Here is a 19,466-nt window from a genome sequence, read left to right as displayed (position 1 = left end):
TAATGACTGGGAGTTTTCAGAACACACGTAACAAATTCCTTCCATCCAAATGCTTAACTTAGTAGCAATCCCAGTCCATGTTTGGAACTGTTAAGATCCCCTATCATTACAACCCTATTATTCTAAGAGATATCTGAAAACTCCTGACATATTTGCTCCTTCATCTCCCATTGCCTATCGCTGTAGTCCGACCGTAGAAAACTAATGGCCAATTTTTATTTCTCAGTTCCACTCATATCGCTTAACTGGGCGATCCTGCATGAATACTCCCTCTATGTACTGCTGGGATGTTTCCTCCAATCAAAACCACCAGCTCTCCTCCTGTTTTTCCTCCTGTTCTATCCTTCCTGTACCATCTGTCTCCGGAACATTGAGCTGCTGGTCCTGTTGCTCCCTCAGCTGTGTTTCTGTCATACCTATGGTATCCCAGTCCCATGTTCCCATCCACGCTCTGGGTTCATCTGCCTTATCTGTCTGGCGCTTTGCATTGAAATAACGACAGTTTGATCCACCAGTTTTCCCTAATTGCCTGCTATGTTCTTGCCTGCCTTGTCTACTTATATTGCTCTCTTGAACATTTGTACCAGCCTCAACCTTCTTTCTGGGCTTATGACTCTTTGGAGTCACACAGCCCTGCCAGACGAGTTTAAATCCTCTCGAGCAGCTCCAGCAACGTTCCCCACCTGGATGTGGGTCACTCTCCTGCTCCCAGTTCAGGTGTATTCCCCACCCTGTCTACCTGTGCTGACACCTTCAGACATCCAGGGACTTGCCCACCAAGTTCCCTGTGTTCCTCAGTACTCCAGGAGGACCTACCATTCAAGATGTATATCATTCGCTGATTAAACTTCCCACACTGCATTACTTCACAGTGATCAGAAGTAAACTCCATCTGCCATTACTCTGCTCAGTTTATCATCTGATCGATCTCAGACTGCAGCCTGAGATCATCCCCCTCACTGTGGACAACACCCTCACCTTTCATGTCATCTGCAAACCTACTAATGATTCCTTCTGCTTTCACATCCTGCACAGATCCCTGTGGTACACCCGCTGGGCAAAGGCTTTCAATCACAAAACAAACCCTCCATCAATTGTGGAGCCAATTTACCAACTTACCTTGGATCCCATGGGATCTTCAGGAGAAAGTGAGGTCTGCAGATGCTGGAGATCAAAGTTGAAACTTTATTGCTGGAACAGCACAGCAGGTCAGGCAGCATCCAGGGAACAGGAGATTCGACGTTTCGGGCACAGGCCCTTCTTCAGGAAGGGCCTGTGCCCGAAACGTCGAATCTCCTGTTCCCTGGATGCTGCCTGACCTGCTGTGCTGTTCCAGCAATAAAGTTTCAACTCCCATGGGATCTTCCCTTTTGGACCAGCCTTTCCTGTGGAACTTTGTCAAAAACCACATCATCTGCACGGCCTTCATCAATATTAGAGGACAGTCGTCTAGCAAATCCATACAGGCAATCCCTATGAAATTGTGGGGGTACCGGTTTTGGCAATTACATTGTATAGGTGTTCTTCCTCCTCTTTTTGCAGTTCTGGTGTACTGCAGTGTGTTGTGGCCCTTTTGAACAGTGTCTTGATGCAACTTCTTTTGTGTGTGTTGGGATGGTTGTTTTCGTCGTTTAGCACTTGGTCTGTGTGTGTGGCTTTCCTGTGTACCTTAGTGGTGAATTCTCCGATCGGTGTTCTCTGTACCATTATGTCTACGAATGGGCGTTGGTTGTCCTTTTCTTCCTCTCTAGTGAATCGGATTCCTGTGAATGTGGAGTTGATGATCCAGTGTGTGTTCTCTATTTCTGTGTTTTTAAAGATTACAAAGGTGTCATCCACATATCTGACCCAGAGTTTGGGTTGATTTTGCGGTAAGGCTGTTTGTTATAATCTTTGCATTACCGTTTCTGCTATGAGTCCAGAGATGGGTGAGCCCATGGGTGTGCCGTTGATTTGTTCATGCATTTGGTTGTTGAATGTGAAGTGTGTTGTGAGGCACAGGTCCAGTAGTTTGAGTATGCCGTCTTTGGTGATAGGTTCCCTATCCTGTTGGGGTAAAAAAAATGACTGCAGATGCCGGAAACCAGATTCTGGATCAGTGGTGCTGGAAGAGCACAGTAATTCAGGCAGCATCTGAAATTCCTGATGAAGGGCTTTTGCCCGAAACGTCGATTTAGCTGCTCGTCGGATGCTGCCTGAATTGCTGTGCTCTTCCAGCACCACTGATCCAGAATCTTCATCCTGTTGTCTGTTCTGTATGTCCAGCAGATTGGCTATTGATTCTCTGGCTAGGATGTTGTCGATAGAGGTGAACAGTGCCGTGACATCGAATGACACCATAGTTTCTTCCTTGTCTATGTTTATATTTCTGATGATGTCCAAGAATTCCTGTGTTGATTGTACATAGTGTCTGGATCCGCAGATCAGGTGTTTCAGTTTCTGCTGTAGTTCTTTAGCCAGTTTGTATGATGGTGTCCCTGGTAGTGATACTATGGGTCTTAGTGGGATGTCTGGTTTGTGCACTTTAGGTAGTCCGTGGAATCTGGGGGTGCCGTTGCTTTCAGGTTTCATTCTCTCTAGGTCAAACCTGGTTATCTGAACGTTTCTTTGGAGCTTCCTCAGTGTGTTATCCTATTGGTGAGCTGTGGGGTGGGGTCAAACCCCCTCTTTTGGTAGGTGTTGGTATCTGCAAGTAGTTGTTGCGCTTTTTGGATGTCCTCTGACCCAATGTACCAGCCAATGCAGCGGAGAGCTGGAACTGACAACCGGAAGCGGCAGATACAAATAACTATAAATGCCGGAGGAAACATCACAGAAGCGCTTGACAGGAGGCTCCCAAGCACTGAGGATGTCACCTAGACAGTGGACGAAACGCCTGCAACACAAATTCCCAGCTCAGAAAACAGAATCACAACAACGTGCACCCGAGCTACAAATCTTCTCACAGATTTTGCTACGTCACTATCGCACTCCCCCATCACACTTATTGCATCACTGTCACCCTGACTGCATCAATGCCACCCTGACCCCTCTACACTCACTCCATCACCATCACCGTGACCCCCTCACATTCACTCCGTCACCATCACCGTGACCCCCTCACACTCACTCCGTCACCATCACACTGACCCCCTCACACGAACACAATCACTGTCATCCGGACCCTCTCACACTCACTCCTGCACCGTCACTCTGATCCCTTCAGACTCACTCCATCACCATCACCCTGAACCCCTCACACTCACTCATCACCATCACACTGACACCCTCACACTAACTCCATCACCGTCACACTGACCGCGTCACACTAACACAATCACCCCTAGATTCACACCGACCCCTTCACACTCACTCCATCACCGTCACAGTGACCCTCTCACAAACACTCCAGCAGCATCACACTGACACCCTCACACTCACTTCATCACTGTCTCCCAGACCGCCTCACACTCACACCGTCACCGTCACACTGACCCCATCACAATCACTCCATCGTTCTCACCGTGTCCCCCTCACACTCACTGTATCACCGTCACACTGACCCGTTCACACTCACTTCATCACTGTCACCCTTACACCCTCACACACACTTCATCACCGACACCCAGACCCCTCACACTCACTCCATCACTCTCACACTGATCACCTCACACTCACTCCATCAATGTCATCCTGACCCCTTCACAATCACTCCATCATCGTCACCCTGACCCCCTCACACTCACTTCATCACTGTCACCATTGCCCCTCACACTCACTCCATCACCGCCACCCTGACACAATTACACTCACTCCGTCACCATCACCCAGACCCCTCACACTCACTCCATCATCCTCACCCTGATCCCCTCACACTCATTCCATCACGATCACCCTGACCCCCTCACACTCACTCCATCTCCGTCACACTGACCACCTCGCACTCACTCCTCCACCGTCACCCTGACCCCCTCACACTCACTCCATCACCGCCACCCTGACACAATTACACTCACTCCGTCACCATCACCCAGACCCCTCACACTCACTCCATCATCCTCACCCTGATCCCCTCACACTCATTCCATCACGATCACCCTGACCCCCTCACACTCACTCCATCTCCGTCACACTGACCACCTCGCACTCACTCCTCCACCGTCACCCTGACCCCCTCACACTCACTCCATCTCTGTCACCGTGATCCTCTCACACTCACTACATCTCCGTCACACTGACCCCCTCACACTCACTCCATCACCATAAAACTGACCCCATCACACTCACTCTATCACAGTCACCCTGACCCCCTCACACTCCCTCCATCTCCATCACCCTGGTACACTCACACTCATTAAATCACCGTCACCCTGACGCTCTCACACTCACTCCATCTCCGTCACCCTGACCCCCTCACACTCACTTCATTACCATCACCCTGACCCCCTCACACTCACTCCATCACAGTCACCCTGACTCCCTCACACTCGCTCCATTGACATCACCATGATCCTCTCTCACTCACTCCTTCGTCGTTACCCTGACCCCCTAACACTCACTCCGTCACCATTACCCTGACACCCTCACACTCACTGCATCACTGTCACACTGATCTCCTTGGCTATTGATTCTCTGGCTAGGATGTTGTTGATAGAGGTGAACAGTGCCGTGACATCGAATGAGACCATAGTTTCTTCCTTGTCTATGTTTATATTTCTGATGATGTCCAAGAATTCCTGTGTTGATTGTACAGAGTGTCTGGATCCGCAGCTCAGGTGTTTCAGTTTCTGCTGTAGTTCTTTAGCCAGTTTGTATGATGGTGTCCCTGGTAGTGATACTATGGGTCTGAGTGGGATGTCTGGTTTGTGCACTTTAGTTAGTCCATGGAATCTGGGGGTGCCGTTGCTTTCAGGTTTCATTCTCTCTAGGTCAAACCTGGTTGTCTGAACGTTTCTTTGTAGCTTCCTCAGTGTGTTATCCTATTGGTGAGCTGTGGGGTGGGGTCAAACTCCCTCTTTTGGTAGGTGTTGCTATCTGCAAGTAGTTGTTGCGCTTTTTGGACATACTCTAACTCAATATTCCAGCCAATGCAGCGGAGAGCTGGAACTGACAACCGGAAGCGGCAGATACAAATAACTATAAATGCCGGAGGAAACATCACAGAAGCGCTTCACAGGAGGCTCCCAAGCACTGAGGGTGTCACCTAGACAGGGGACGAAACGCCTGCAACACAGATTCCCAGCTCAGAAAACAGAATCACAACAACGAGCACCCGAGCTACAAATCTTCTCACAGATTTTGCTACGTCACTATCGCACCCCCTCACACTCATTCCATCACCGTCACCCTGATCCCCTCAGACTCACTCCATCACCGTCTCCCTGACCCCTCACACTCACTCCTTCACCGTCACCCTGACACTCTCACACTCACTCCGTCACCGTCACACTGACCCACTCACACTCACTTCATCAACATCACATTGACCCCCTCAAACTCACGCCTTCACAGTCACACTGACCCGTTCACACTCACTCCATCACTGTCACCCTTACACCCTCACACACACTCCATCTCCGACACCCGGACCCCTCCCACTCACTCCATCACTCTTACACTGATCACCTCACACTCACTCCATCAATGTCATCCTGACCCCTTCACAATCACTCCATCACAGTCACCCTGACCCCCTCACACTCTCTCCATCACTGTCACCATGTCCGCTCACACTCACTACATCACCGTCACCCTGAAACAATTACACTCACTCCATCACCATCGCCCAGACCCCTCACACTCACTCCATCACTCTCACACTGATCCACTCACACTCACTCCAACAATGTCACCCTGATCCCTCACACTCACTCCATCACTCTCACACTGATCCCCTCACTCTCAATCCATCACCGTCATCCTTATACTCTCACACTCATCCCATCACCGTTACCATGACCCCTTCACACTCACTCCATCAGATTCACCCTGACCCCCTCACACTCGCTCCATCACCGTCACCCTGACCCCCTCACACTCACGTGATCATAGCCACACTGACACCTTCACACCCTCCATCATCGCCACAGTGATCCCCACGCACTCACTCCGTCACCGTCACACTGACACCCCCCACACTCACTCCAGCACCATCACACTGATCCCCTCACACTAATCCATCACCGTCCCACTGACCCTCTCACACCCACTCTATCACTGTCACCCTGATCCCCTCCCACTCACTCCATCTCCGTCACACTGACCCCTTCACACTTACTCCATCACCGTCGCAGTGACCCTCTCACACTCACTCCAGCAGCATCACACTGACCCCCTCACACTCACTCCATCACCGTCACACTAATCCCCTCACAATCACTCCACGACCGTCAATGGTCAACCTCACACTCAATCCTTCACTGTCACACTGATTCCCTCACACTCAGTCCATCATCGTCACACTGATCCACTCACACTCACTCCATCAATGTCACACTGACCCACTTACACTTCACTCCATCACAGTCACCCTGACCACCTCACACTCACTCCACCATCGTCACCCAGACCTCCTCACATTCACTCCATCACCGTCACAATATTCCCCTCACACTCATTCCATCACTTTAACACACCCCTAACCCTCACTCCATCACTGTCACCCTGTCCCCTCACACTCTCTCCATCACCGTCACCCAGACCCCTCACACTCACTCCATCACTCTCACACTGATCCACTCACACTCATTCCATCAATGTCACCCTGACCCCCTCACACTCGCTCCATCACTGTCACCCTGACCCACTCACTCTCGCTCCATTACCGTCACCACGATGCCCTCACACTCACTCAAACACATTCACCCGGACACCCACACTCACTCCATCACCGTCACCCTGACCCCCTCACACTCACGCGATCACAGGCACACTGACCCCTTCACACTCACTCCCCATCACCACCTCAGTGAGGCCCTCACACTCACTGTCACCGTCACTCTGACACCCCCCACACTCACTCCAGCACCATCACACTGAACACCTCACACTAATCCATCACCGTCCCACTGATTCTTTCACACCCACTCTATCACTGTCACCCTGATCCCCTCCCACTCACTCCATCTCCGTCACACTGACCCCCTCGCACTCAGTCCGCCACCGTCACCCTGACCCCCTCACACTCACTCCATCTCTGTCACCCTGATCCTCTCACACTCACTACATCTCCGTCACCCTGACCCATTCACACTCATTCCATCTCCATCACCCTGGCACACTCACAATCATTAAATCACCGTCACCCTACGCTCTCACACTCACTCCTTCTCCGTCACCCTGACCCCCTCACACTCACGCGATTACAGTCACACTAAACCCTTCACAGTCACTCGGTCACTGTCACACTGACCCCCTCACACTCACTCCATCTCCGTCACCCTGACCCCCTCACACTCACTTCATTACCGTCACCATGACTCCCTCACACTCACTCCATCACTGTCACCCTGGCCCCCTCACACTCGCTCCATTGACATCACCATGACCCTCTCTCACTCACTCCTTCGTCCTCACTCTGACCCCCTCACACTAACTCCATCAGCGTCACCCTGACCCCCTAACACTCACTCCGTCACCATTACCCTGACACCCTCACACTCACTGCATCACCGTCACACTGATCCCCTTGGCTATTGCTTCTCTGGCTAGGATGTTGTCGATAGAGGTGAACAGTGCCGTGACATCGAATGAGACCATAGTTTCTTCCTTGTCTATGTTTATATTTCTGATAATGTCCAAGAATTCCTGTGTTGATTGTACAGAGTGTCTGGATCCGCAGATCAGGTGTTTCAGTTTTTGCTGTAGTTCTTTAGCCAGTTTGTATGATGGTGTCCCTGGTAGTGATACTATGGGTCTGAGTGGGATGTCTGGTTTGTGCACTTTAGTTAGTCCATGGAATCTGGGGGTGCCGTTGCTTTCAGGTTTCATTCTCTCTAGGTCAAACCTGGTTATCTGAACGTTTCTTTGTAGCTTCCTCAGTATGTTATCCTATTGGTGAGCTGTGGGGTGGGGTCAAACTCCCTATTTTGGTAGGTGTTGGTATCTGCAAGTAGTTGTTGCCCTTTTTGGATGTACTCTAACTCAATATACCAGCCAATGCAGCGGAGAGCTGGAACTGACAACCGGAAGCGGCAGATACAAATAACTATAAATGCCGGAGGAAACATCACAGAAGCGCTTGACAGGAGGCTCCCAGGCACTGAGGATGTCACCTAGACAGGGGACGAAACGCCTGAAACACAGATTCCCAGCTCAGAAAACAGAATCACAACAACGAGCACCCGAGCTACAAATCTTCTCACAGATTTTGCTACGTCACTATCGCACCCCCCCACACTCACTCCATCACCGTCATCCTGATCCCCTCAGACTCACTCCATCACCGTCACCCTGATCCCCTCACACTCGCTCCATCACCATCACACTGACCCACTCACACTCACTCCATCACCGTTACACTGACCCCCTCACACTAACACAATCACTGTCACCCTGACCCCCTCACACTCACTCCTTTACCGTCACCCTGATCCCCTCAGACTCATTCCATCACCGTCACCCTCACCCCCTCACATTCACTCCATCACAATCACACTGACCCCCTCACACTCACTCCATCTCCGTCACCCTGACGCCCTCACACTCACTTCATCACAGTCACCCTGACCCCCTCACACTCACTCCTTCACCGTCACCCTGACCCCCTCACACACACTCCATCTCCGTCACCCTGGCCCCCTCACACTCACTAAAGCACCGTTACCCTGACCCTCTCACACTCACTACATCTCCGTCACACTGACCCCCTCACACTCACTCCATCACCGTAAAACTGACCCCCTCACACTCACTACATCACCATCACCCTGGCACACTCAGACTCATTAAATCACCGTCACCCGGACACTCTCACACTCACTCCATCACCGTCACTCTGACCCTCTCACACTCACTCAATCTCCGTCACCCTGGCCCACTCACACGCATTAAATCACCGTCACACTGACCCTCTCACACTCACTCCATTTCCGTCACCCTGACCACCGCACACTCACTAAATCACCGTCACCCAGACCCTCTCACACTTCCTCCATCACCGTCACTCTGACCCTCTCACACTCAATCTATCTCTGTCAAACTGACCACCACACACTCACTCCATCACTGTCACACTGACCCACTCACACTCATTCCATCACCGTCATCCTGACCCCCTCACACTCACCCATCACTGTCACACTGGTCCCTCACACTCACTCCATCACCGTCACAGTGATCCCCTCAGACTCACTCCATCACCATCACCCTGAAAATCACCACACTCACTCCATCACCACTCCCCTGACACACTCACACTCTTTCCATCACTGTCACCCTGACCTCCTCACACTCACTCCATCACCGTCACTCTGACCCCCTCACACTCACTACATCACCGTTACCTTGACCACCTCACACTCACTCCATCACCATCACCCTGACCCCCTCACACTCGCTCCATCACCGTCACTCTGACTCCCTCACACTCACTCCATCACAGTCACACTGATGCCCTCACATTCACTCCAACACCATCACCCTGAATCACTCACACTCACTCCTTCACCCTCACCCTAACGCCCTCACACTCACTCCATCGCAGTCACCATGACCCCCTCACACTCACTCCATCACCGTCACCCGGACGCCCGCACACTCACACCGCCACCGTCATCCTGACCCCCTCACACTCACTCCATCACTGTCACTCTGACCCCCTCACAATCACTACATCATTGTCACACTGACACACTCATACTCATTCCATCACTGTCACCCTGACCTATTCACACTTACTCCGTAACCGTTACCCTGACCCCCTCACACTCACTCCATCACTGTCACACTGATCCCCTCACAAATAATCCATCACTGTCACACTGACCCCCTCACACTCACTCCATCTCCGTCACCCTGACCCCCTCACACTCACTCCATCACCGTCACCATGACCAACTCACACTCGCTCCATCACCATCACGATGACCCTCTCTCACTCACACCTTCACTGTCACCATGAACCCCTCACACTCTCTCCATCAAAATCAGACTGGCCCCCACACACTCACTCAATCATCCTCAAACTGACTCAATCACACTCACTTCATACCGTCACCCTGACCCCCTCACACTCACTCCATTTTCATCACCCTGACCCCCTTACACTCGCTCCATTGCCGTCACATTGATCCCCTCGCCCTCACTCCATCAAAGTCGCACACATCCCCTCACACTCACTGCATCACTATCACCCAGACCGCCTCACACTCACACCATCACCGTCACACTGACCCCCTCACACTCACTCCATCATCCTCACCCGGACCCACACACACTCACTCCGTCACCGTTACCCTGACATCCTCACACTCACTCCATCACCGTCACACTGATCCCCTCACACTCACACCATCACCGCCACACTGACCCCATCACACTCACTCCATCATCCTCACCCTGACCCCCTCACACTCACTCCATCACCGTCACCCTGACCCCCTCACAATCACATCACACTGTCACCGTCACCCTGACACCCACACACTCACTCCTTCATCATCATCTGACCCCCACACACTCACTCCATCACCCTCACCCTGACACCTCACTCTCACTCCATCACTGTCAGCACGACCCCCTCACACTCACTCCATCACCATCACCCTGACCCCTCACACTCACTCCATCACCATCACCCTGATCCCGTCACACTCACTCCTTCACCGTCACCCTGACCCCCTCACACTCACTCCATCTCCGTCACCCGGACCCTCTCACACTCACTCCACCACCGTTACTCTGACCCTCCCACACTCACTCCATTTCCGTCACATTGACCCCTCACAGTGACTACATCACCGTCACCCTGAACCCCTCACACTCACTCCATCACCATCACACTCACCCCCTCACACTCACTCCATCACCGTCACTCTGACCGTCTCACAGTCACACCACCTCCGTCACCCTGGCCATCTCACACTCATTAAATCACCGTCAACCTGACCCTCTCACACTCACTCCATCACCGTAAAACTGACCCCGTCACACTCACTCCATCACAGTCAACCTGACCCCCTCACACTCACTCCTCCTCCGTCACACTGACACCCTCACACTCACTCCATCACCACCACCCTGACCCCATCACATTCACACCATCACCGTCACACCGACCCTCTCACACTCACTTCATCACCATCATCCTGACCACCTCACACTCACGCCGTCACAGTCATACTGAACCGCAAACACTCACTCCATCACCGTCACACTCATCCGCTCACACTCACTCCATCACCGTCACCCTGACACCCCCCACACTCTCTCCAGCACCATCACACTGATCCCCTCACACTAATCCATCACCGTCCCACTGACACTCTCACACCCACTCTATCACTGTCACCCTGATCCCCTCACACTCACTCCATCCCAGTCACACTGACCCCTTCACACTTACTCCATCACCGTCACAGTGACCCTCTCACACTCACTCCAGCAGCATCACACTGACCCCCTCACACTCACTCCATCACCGTCACACTAATCCCCTCACATTCACTCCACGACCGTCAATGGTCAACCTCACACTCAATCCTTCACTGTCACACTGATTCCCTCACACTCAGTCCATCATCGTCACACTGATCCACTCACACTCACTCCATCAATGTCACACTGACCCACTTACACTTCACTCCATCACAGTCACCCTGACCACCTCACACTCACTCCACCATCGTCACCCAGACCTCCTCACATTCACTCCATCACCGTCACAATATTCCGCTCACACTCATTCCATCACTTTAACACACCCCTAACCCTCACTCCATCACTGTCACCCTGTCCCCTCACACTCTCTCCATCACCGTCACCCTGAACACCTCACACTCACTCCATCACCGTCACCCTGTCCCCTCACACTCACTCCATCACAGTCACCCAGACCCCTCACACTCACTCCATCACCGTCACCCAGACCCCTCACACTCACTCCATCAGTCTCACACTGATCCACTCACACTCATTCCATCAATGTCACCCTGACCCCGTCACACTCGCTCCATCACTGTCACCCTGACCTGCTCACACTCGCTCCATTACCGTCACCACGATGCCCTCACACTCACTCAAACACATTCACCCTGACCCCCACACTCACTCCATCACCGTCACCCTGACCCCCTCACACTCACGCGATCACAGGCACACTGACCCCTTCACACTCACTCCATCACCACCTCAGTGAGGCCCTCACACTCACTCTGTCACCGTCACCCTGACACCCCCCACACTCACTCCAGCACCATCACACTGAACCCCTCACACTAATCCATCACCGTCCCACTGACTCTCTCACACCCACTCTATCACTGTCACCCTGATCCCCTCCCACTCACTCCATCTCCGTCACACTGACCCCCTCGCACTCACTCCGCCACCGTCACCCTGACCCCCTCACACTCACTCCATCTCTGTCACCCTGATCCTCTCACACTCACTACATCTCCGTCACCCTGACCCCCTCACACTCACTCCATCTCGATCACCCTGGCACACTCACAATCATTAAATCACCGTCACCCTACGCTCTCACACTCACTCCATCTCCGTCACCCTGACCCCCTCACACTCACGCGATTACAGTCACACTAAACCCTTCACAGTCACTCGGTCACTGTCACACTGACCCCCTCACACTCACTCCATCTCCGTCACCCTGACCCCCTCACACTCACTTCATTACCGTCACCATGACTCCCTCACACTCACTCCATCACTGTCACCCTGCCCCCCTCACACTCGCTCCATTGACATCACCATGACCCTCTCTCACTCACTCCTTCGTCCTCACTCTGACCCCCTCACACTAACTCCATCAGCGTCACCCTGACCCCCTAACACTCACTCCGTCACCATTACCCCGACACCCTCACACTCACTGCATTACCGTCACACGGATCCCCTTGGCTATTGCTTCTCTGGCTAGGATGTTGTCGATAGAGGTGAACAGTGCCGTGACATCGAATGAGACCATAGTTTCTTCCTTGTCTATGTTTATATTTCTGATAATGTCCAAGAATTCCTGTGTTGATTGTACAGAGTGTCTGGATCCGCAGATCAGGTGTTTCAGTTTTTGCTGTAGTTCTTTAGCCAGTTTGTATGATGGTGTCCCTGGTAGTGATACTATGGGTCTGAGTGGGATGTCTGGTTTGTGCACTTTAATTAGTCCATGGAATCTGGGGGTGCCGTTGCTTTCAGGTTTCATTCTCTCTAGGTCAAACCTGGTTATCTGAACGTTTCTTTGTAGCTTCCTCAGTGTGTTATCCTATTGGTGAGCTGTGGGGTGGGGTCAAACTCCCTATTTTGGTAGGTGTTGGTATCTGCAAGTAGTTGTTGCCCTTTTTGGATGTACTCTAACTCAATATACCAGCCAATGCAGCGGAGAGCTGGAACTGACAACCGGAAGCGGCAGATACAAATAACTATAAATGCCGGAGGAAACATCACAGAAGCGCTTGACAGGAGGTTCCCAAGCACTGAGGATGTCACCTAGACAGCGGACGAAACGCCTGCAACACAGATTCCCAGCACAGAAAACAGAATCACAACAACGAGCACCCGAGCTACAAATCTTCTCACAGATTTTGCTACGTCACTATCGCACCCCCTCACACTCACTCCATCACCGTCATCCTGATCCCCTCAGACTCACTCCATCACTGTGACCCTGATCCCCTCACACTCGCTCCATCACCATCACACTGACCCACTCACACTCACTCCATCACCGTCACACTGACCCCCTCACACTAACACAATCACTGTCACCCTGACCTCCTCACACTCACTCCTTTACCGTCACTCTGATCCCCTCAGACTCATTCCATCACCGTCAACCTCACCCCCTCACACTCACTCCATCACCATCACACTGACCCCCTCACACTCACTCCATCTCCGTCACCCTGACGCCCTCACACTCACTTCATCACAGTCACCCTGACCCCCTCACACTCACTCCTTCACCGTCACCCTGACCCCCTCACACACACTCCATCTCCATCACCCTGGCCCCTCACACTCACTAAAGCACCGTTACACTGACCCTCTCACACTCACTACATCTCCGTCACACTGACCCCCTCACACTCACTCCATCACCGTAAAACCGACCCCCTCACACTCACTACATCACCATCACCCTGGCACACTCAGACTCATTAAATCACCGTCACCCGGACACTCTCACACTCACTCCATCACCGTCATTCTGACCCTCTCACACTCACTCAATCTCCGTCACCCTGGCCCACTCACACGCATTAAATCACCGTCACACTGACCCTCTCACACTCACTCCATCTCCGTCACCCTGACCCCCGCACACTCACTAAATCACCGTCACCCAGACCCTCTCACACTCTCTCCATCACCGTCACTCTACACACCCACACTCACTCCAACTGCGTCACCCTGTCTCCCTTACACTCACTCCGTCACCTTCACTCTGACCCTCTCACACTCAATCTATCTCCGTCAAACTGACCACCACACACTCACTCCATCACTGTCACTCTGACCCTCTCACACTCACTCCATCACCGTCATCCTGACCCCCTCACACTCACTCATCACTGTCACACTAGTCCCTCACACTGACTCCATCACTGTCACACGCATCCCTGCACACTCACTCCTTCACCGTCACCCTGATTCCCTCAGACTCACTCCATCACCGTCACCCTGAAACTCTCACACTCACACCATCACAGTCACACTGATCCGTTCACACTCACTCCATCGCCGTCACAGTGATCCCCTCAGACTCACTCCATCACCATCACCCTGAAAATCACCACACTCACTCCATCACCACTCCCCTGACACACTCACACTCTTTCCATCACTGTCACCCTGACCTCCTCACACTCACTCCATCACCGTCACTCTGACCCCCTCACACTCACTACATCACCGTTACCTTGACCACCTCACACTCACTCCATCACCATCACCCTGACCCCCTCACACTCGCTCCATCACCGTCACCCTGACTCCCTCACACTCACTCCATCACAGTCACACTGATGCCCTCACATTCACTCCAACACCATCACCCTGAATCACTCACACTCACTCCTTCACCCTCACCCTAACGCCCTCACACTCACTCCATCGCAGTCACCATGACCCCCTCACACTCACTCCATCACCGTCACACTGACTCCCTTACACTCTCTCCATCATCCTCACCCTACCCCTTCATACTAACTCTATTATCCTCACCCTGACCCCCCCACACTCACGCCATCACAGTCACCCTGACCTCCTCACCTTCAGGCCATCACCATCACACTCATCTCCCCACACTCACTCCATCACCGTCACCCGGACGCCCGCACACTCACACCGCCACCGTCATCCTGACCCCCTCACACTCACTACATCACTGTCACTCTGACCCCCTCACAATCACTACATCATTGTCACACTGACACACTCATACTCATTCCATCACTGTCACCCTGACCCATTCACACTCACTGCGTAACCGTTACCCTGACCCCCTCACACTCACTCCATCACTGTCACACTGACCCCCTCACAAATAATCCATCACTGTCACACTGACCCCTCACACTCAATCCATCACCGTCACTCTGACCCTCTCACAGTCACTCCACCTCCGTCACCCTGGCCATCTCACACTCATTAAATCACCGTCAACCTGACCCTCTCACACTCACTCCATCTCCGTCACCCTGACCCCCTCACACTCACTCCATCACCGTAAAACTGACCCCGTCACACTCACTCCATCACAGTCAACCTGACCCCCTCACACTCACTCCATCACCACCACCCAGACCCCATCACATTCACACCATCACCGTCACACAGACCCTCTCACACTCACTTCATCACCATCATCCTGACCACCTCACACTCACGCCATCACAGTCATACTGAACCGTAAACACTCACTCCATCACCGTCACACTCATCCCCTCACACTCACTCCATCACCGTCACCCTGACACCCCCCACACTCACTCCAGCACCATCACACTGATCCCCTCACACCAATCCATCACCGTCCCACTGACCCTCTCACACCCACTCTATCACTGTCACCCGGATCTCCTCCCACTCACTCCATCCCAGTCACACTGACCCCTTCACACTTACTCCATCATCGTCACAGTGACCCTCTCACACTCACTCCAGCAGCATCACACTGACCCCCTCACACTCACTCCATCACCGTCACACTAATCCCCTCACAATCACTCCACGACCGTCAATGGTCAACCTCACACTCAATCCTTCACTGTCACACTGATTCCCTCACACTCAGTCCATCATCGTCACACTGATCCACTCACACTCACTCCATCAATGTCACACTGACCCACTTACACTTCACTCCATCACAGTCACCCTGACCACCTCACACTCACTCCACCATCGTCACCCAGACCTCCTCACATTCACTCCATCACTGTCACAATATTCCCCTCACACTCATTCCATCACTTTAACACACCCCTAACCCTCACTCCATCACTGTCACCCTGTCCCCTCACACTCTCTCCATCACCGTCACCCTGAACACCTCACACTCACTCCATCACCGTCACCCTGTCCCCTCACACTCACTCCATCACCGTCACCCAGACCCCTCACACTCACTCCATCACCGTCACCCAGACCCCTCACACTCACTCCATCACTCTCACACTGATCCACTCACACTCGTTCCATCCATGTCACCCTGACCCGCTCACACTCGCTCCATCACTGTCACCCTGACCCGCTCACACTCGCTCCATTACCGTCACCACGATGCCCTCACACTCACTCAAACACATTCACCCTGACCCCCACACTCACTCCATCACCGTCACCCTGACCCCCTCACACTCACGCGATCACAGGCACACTGACCCCTTCACACTCACTCCATCACCACCTCAGTGAGGCCCTCACACTCACTCTGTCACCGTCACCCTGACACCCCCACACTCACTCCAGCACCATCACACTGAACCCCTCACACTAATCCATCACCGTCCCACTGACTCTCTCACACCCACTCTATCACTGTCACTCTGATCCCCTCCCACTCACTCCATCTCCGTCACACTGACCCCCTCGCACTCACTCCGCCACCGTCACCCTGACCCCCTCACACTCACTCCATCTCTGTCACCCTGATCCTCTCACACTCACTACATCTCCGTCACCCTGACCCCCTCACACTCACTCCATCTCCATCACCCTGGCACACTCACAATCATTAAATCACCGTCACCCTACGCTCTCACACTCACTCCTTCTCCGTCACCCTGACCCCCTCACACTCACGCGATTACAGTCACACTAAACCCTTCACAGTCACTCGGTCACTGTCACACTGACCCTCTCACACTCACTCCATCTCCGTCACCCTGACCCCCTCACACTCACTTCATTCCCGTCATCATGACTCCCTCACACTCACTCCATCACTGTCACCCTGGCCCCCTCACACTCGCTCCATTGACATCACCATGACCCTCTCTCACTCACTCCTTCGTCCTCACTCTGACCTCCTCACACTAACTCCATCAGCGTCACCCTGACCCCCTCACAAATAATCCATCACTGTCACACTGACCCCTCACACTCACTCCATCTCCGTCACCCTGACCCCCTCACACTCACTCCATCACCGTCACCATGACCAACTCACACTCGCTCCATCACCATCACGATGACCCTCTCTCACTCACACCTTCACTGTCACCATGAACCCCTCACACTCTCTCCATCAAAATCAGACTGGCCCCCACACACTCACTCAATCATCCTCGAACTGACTCAATCACACTCACTTCATTACCGTCACTCTGACCCCCTCACACTCACTCCATTTTCATCACCCTGACCCTCTTACACTCACTCCATCACCGTCACATTGATCCCCTCGCCCTCACTCCATCAAAGTCGCACACATCCCCTCACACTCACTCAATCACTATCACCCAGACCGCCTCACACTCACACCATCACCGTCACACTGACCCCCTCACACTCACTCCATCATCCTCACCCGGACCCACTCACACTCACTCCGTCACCGTTACCCTGACACCCTCACACTCACTCCATCACCGTCACACTGATCCCCTCACACTCACTCCATCACCGTCACCCTGACCCCCTCACACTCACACTGTCACCGTCACCCTGCCACCCACACACTCACTCCTTCATCATCATCTGACCTCCACACACTCACTCCATCTCCATCACACTGACCCCCTCACACTCACTCCATCACCCTCACCCTGACCCCTCACACTCACTCCATCACTGTCAGCACGAGCCCCTCACACTCACTCCATCACCATCACCCTGACCCCTCACACTCACTCCATCACCGTCACCCAGATCCCGTCACACTCACTCCTTCACCGTCACCCTGACCCCCTCACACTCACTCCATCTCCGTCACCCGGACCCTCTCACACTCACTCCACCATCGTTACTCTGACCCTCCCACACTCACTCCATCACCGTCACTCTGACCCTCCCACACTCACTCCATTTCCGTCACATTGACCCCTCACAGTGACTACATCACCGTCACACTCACCCCCTCACACTCACTCCATCACCGTCACTCTGACCCTCTCACAGTCACTCCACCTCCGTCACCCTGGCCATCTCACACTCATTAAATCACCGACAACCTGACCCTCTCACACCCTCACTCCATCTCCGTCACCCTGACCCCCTCACACTCACTCCATCACCGTAAAACTGACCCCGTCACACTCACTCCATCACAGTCAACCTGACCCCCTCACACTCACTCCACCTCCGTCACACTGACACCCTCGCACTCACTCCATCACCACCACCCTGACCCCATCACATTCACACCATCACCGTCAAACCGACCCTCTCACACTCACTTCATCACCATCATCCTGACCACCTCACACTCACGCCGTCACAGTCTTACTGAACCGTAAACACTCACTCCATCACCGTCACACTCATCCCCTCACACTCACTCCATCACCGTCACCCTGACACCCCCAACACTCACTCCAGCACCATCACACTGATCCCCTCACACTAATCCATCACCGTCCCACTGACCCTCTCACACCCACTCTATCACTGTCACCCTGATCCCCTCCCACTCACTCCATCCCAGTCACACTGACCCCTTCACACTTACTCCATCACCGTCACAGTGACCCTCTCACACTCACTCCAGCAGCATCACACTGACCCCCTCACACTCACTCCATCACCGTCACACTAATCCCCTCACACTCACTCCACGACCGTCAATGGTCAACCTCACACTCAATCCTTCA

The sequence above is a fragment of the Chiloscyllium plagiosum genome, unplaced genomic scaffold, assembly GCF_037043375.1.
Source record: "Chiloscyllium plagiosum isolate Xiang-an unplaced genomic scaffold, Cpla_swu_hap1 HiC_scaffold_44, whole genome shotgun sequence".
NCBI classification, from domain to species: domain Eukaryota; kingdom Metazoa; phylum Chordata; class Chondrichthyes; order Orectolobiformes; family Hemiscylliidae; genus Chiloscyllium; species Chiloscyllium plagiosum.
Note: the sequence above shows the minus strand (reverse complement) of the source record.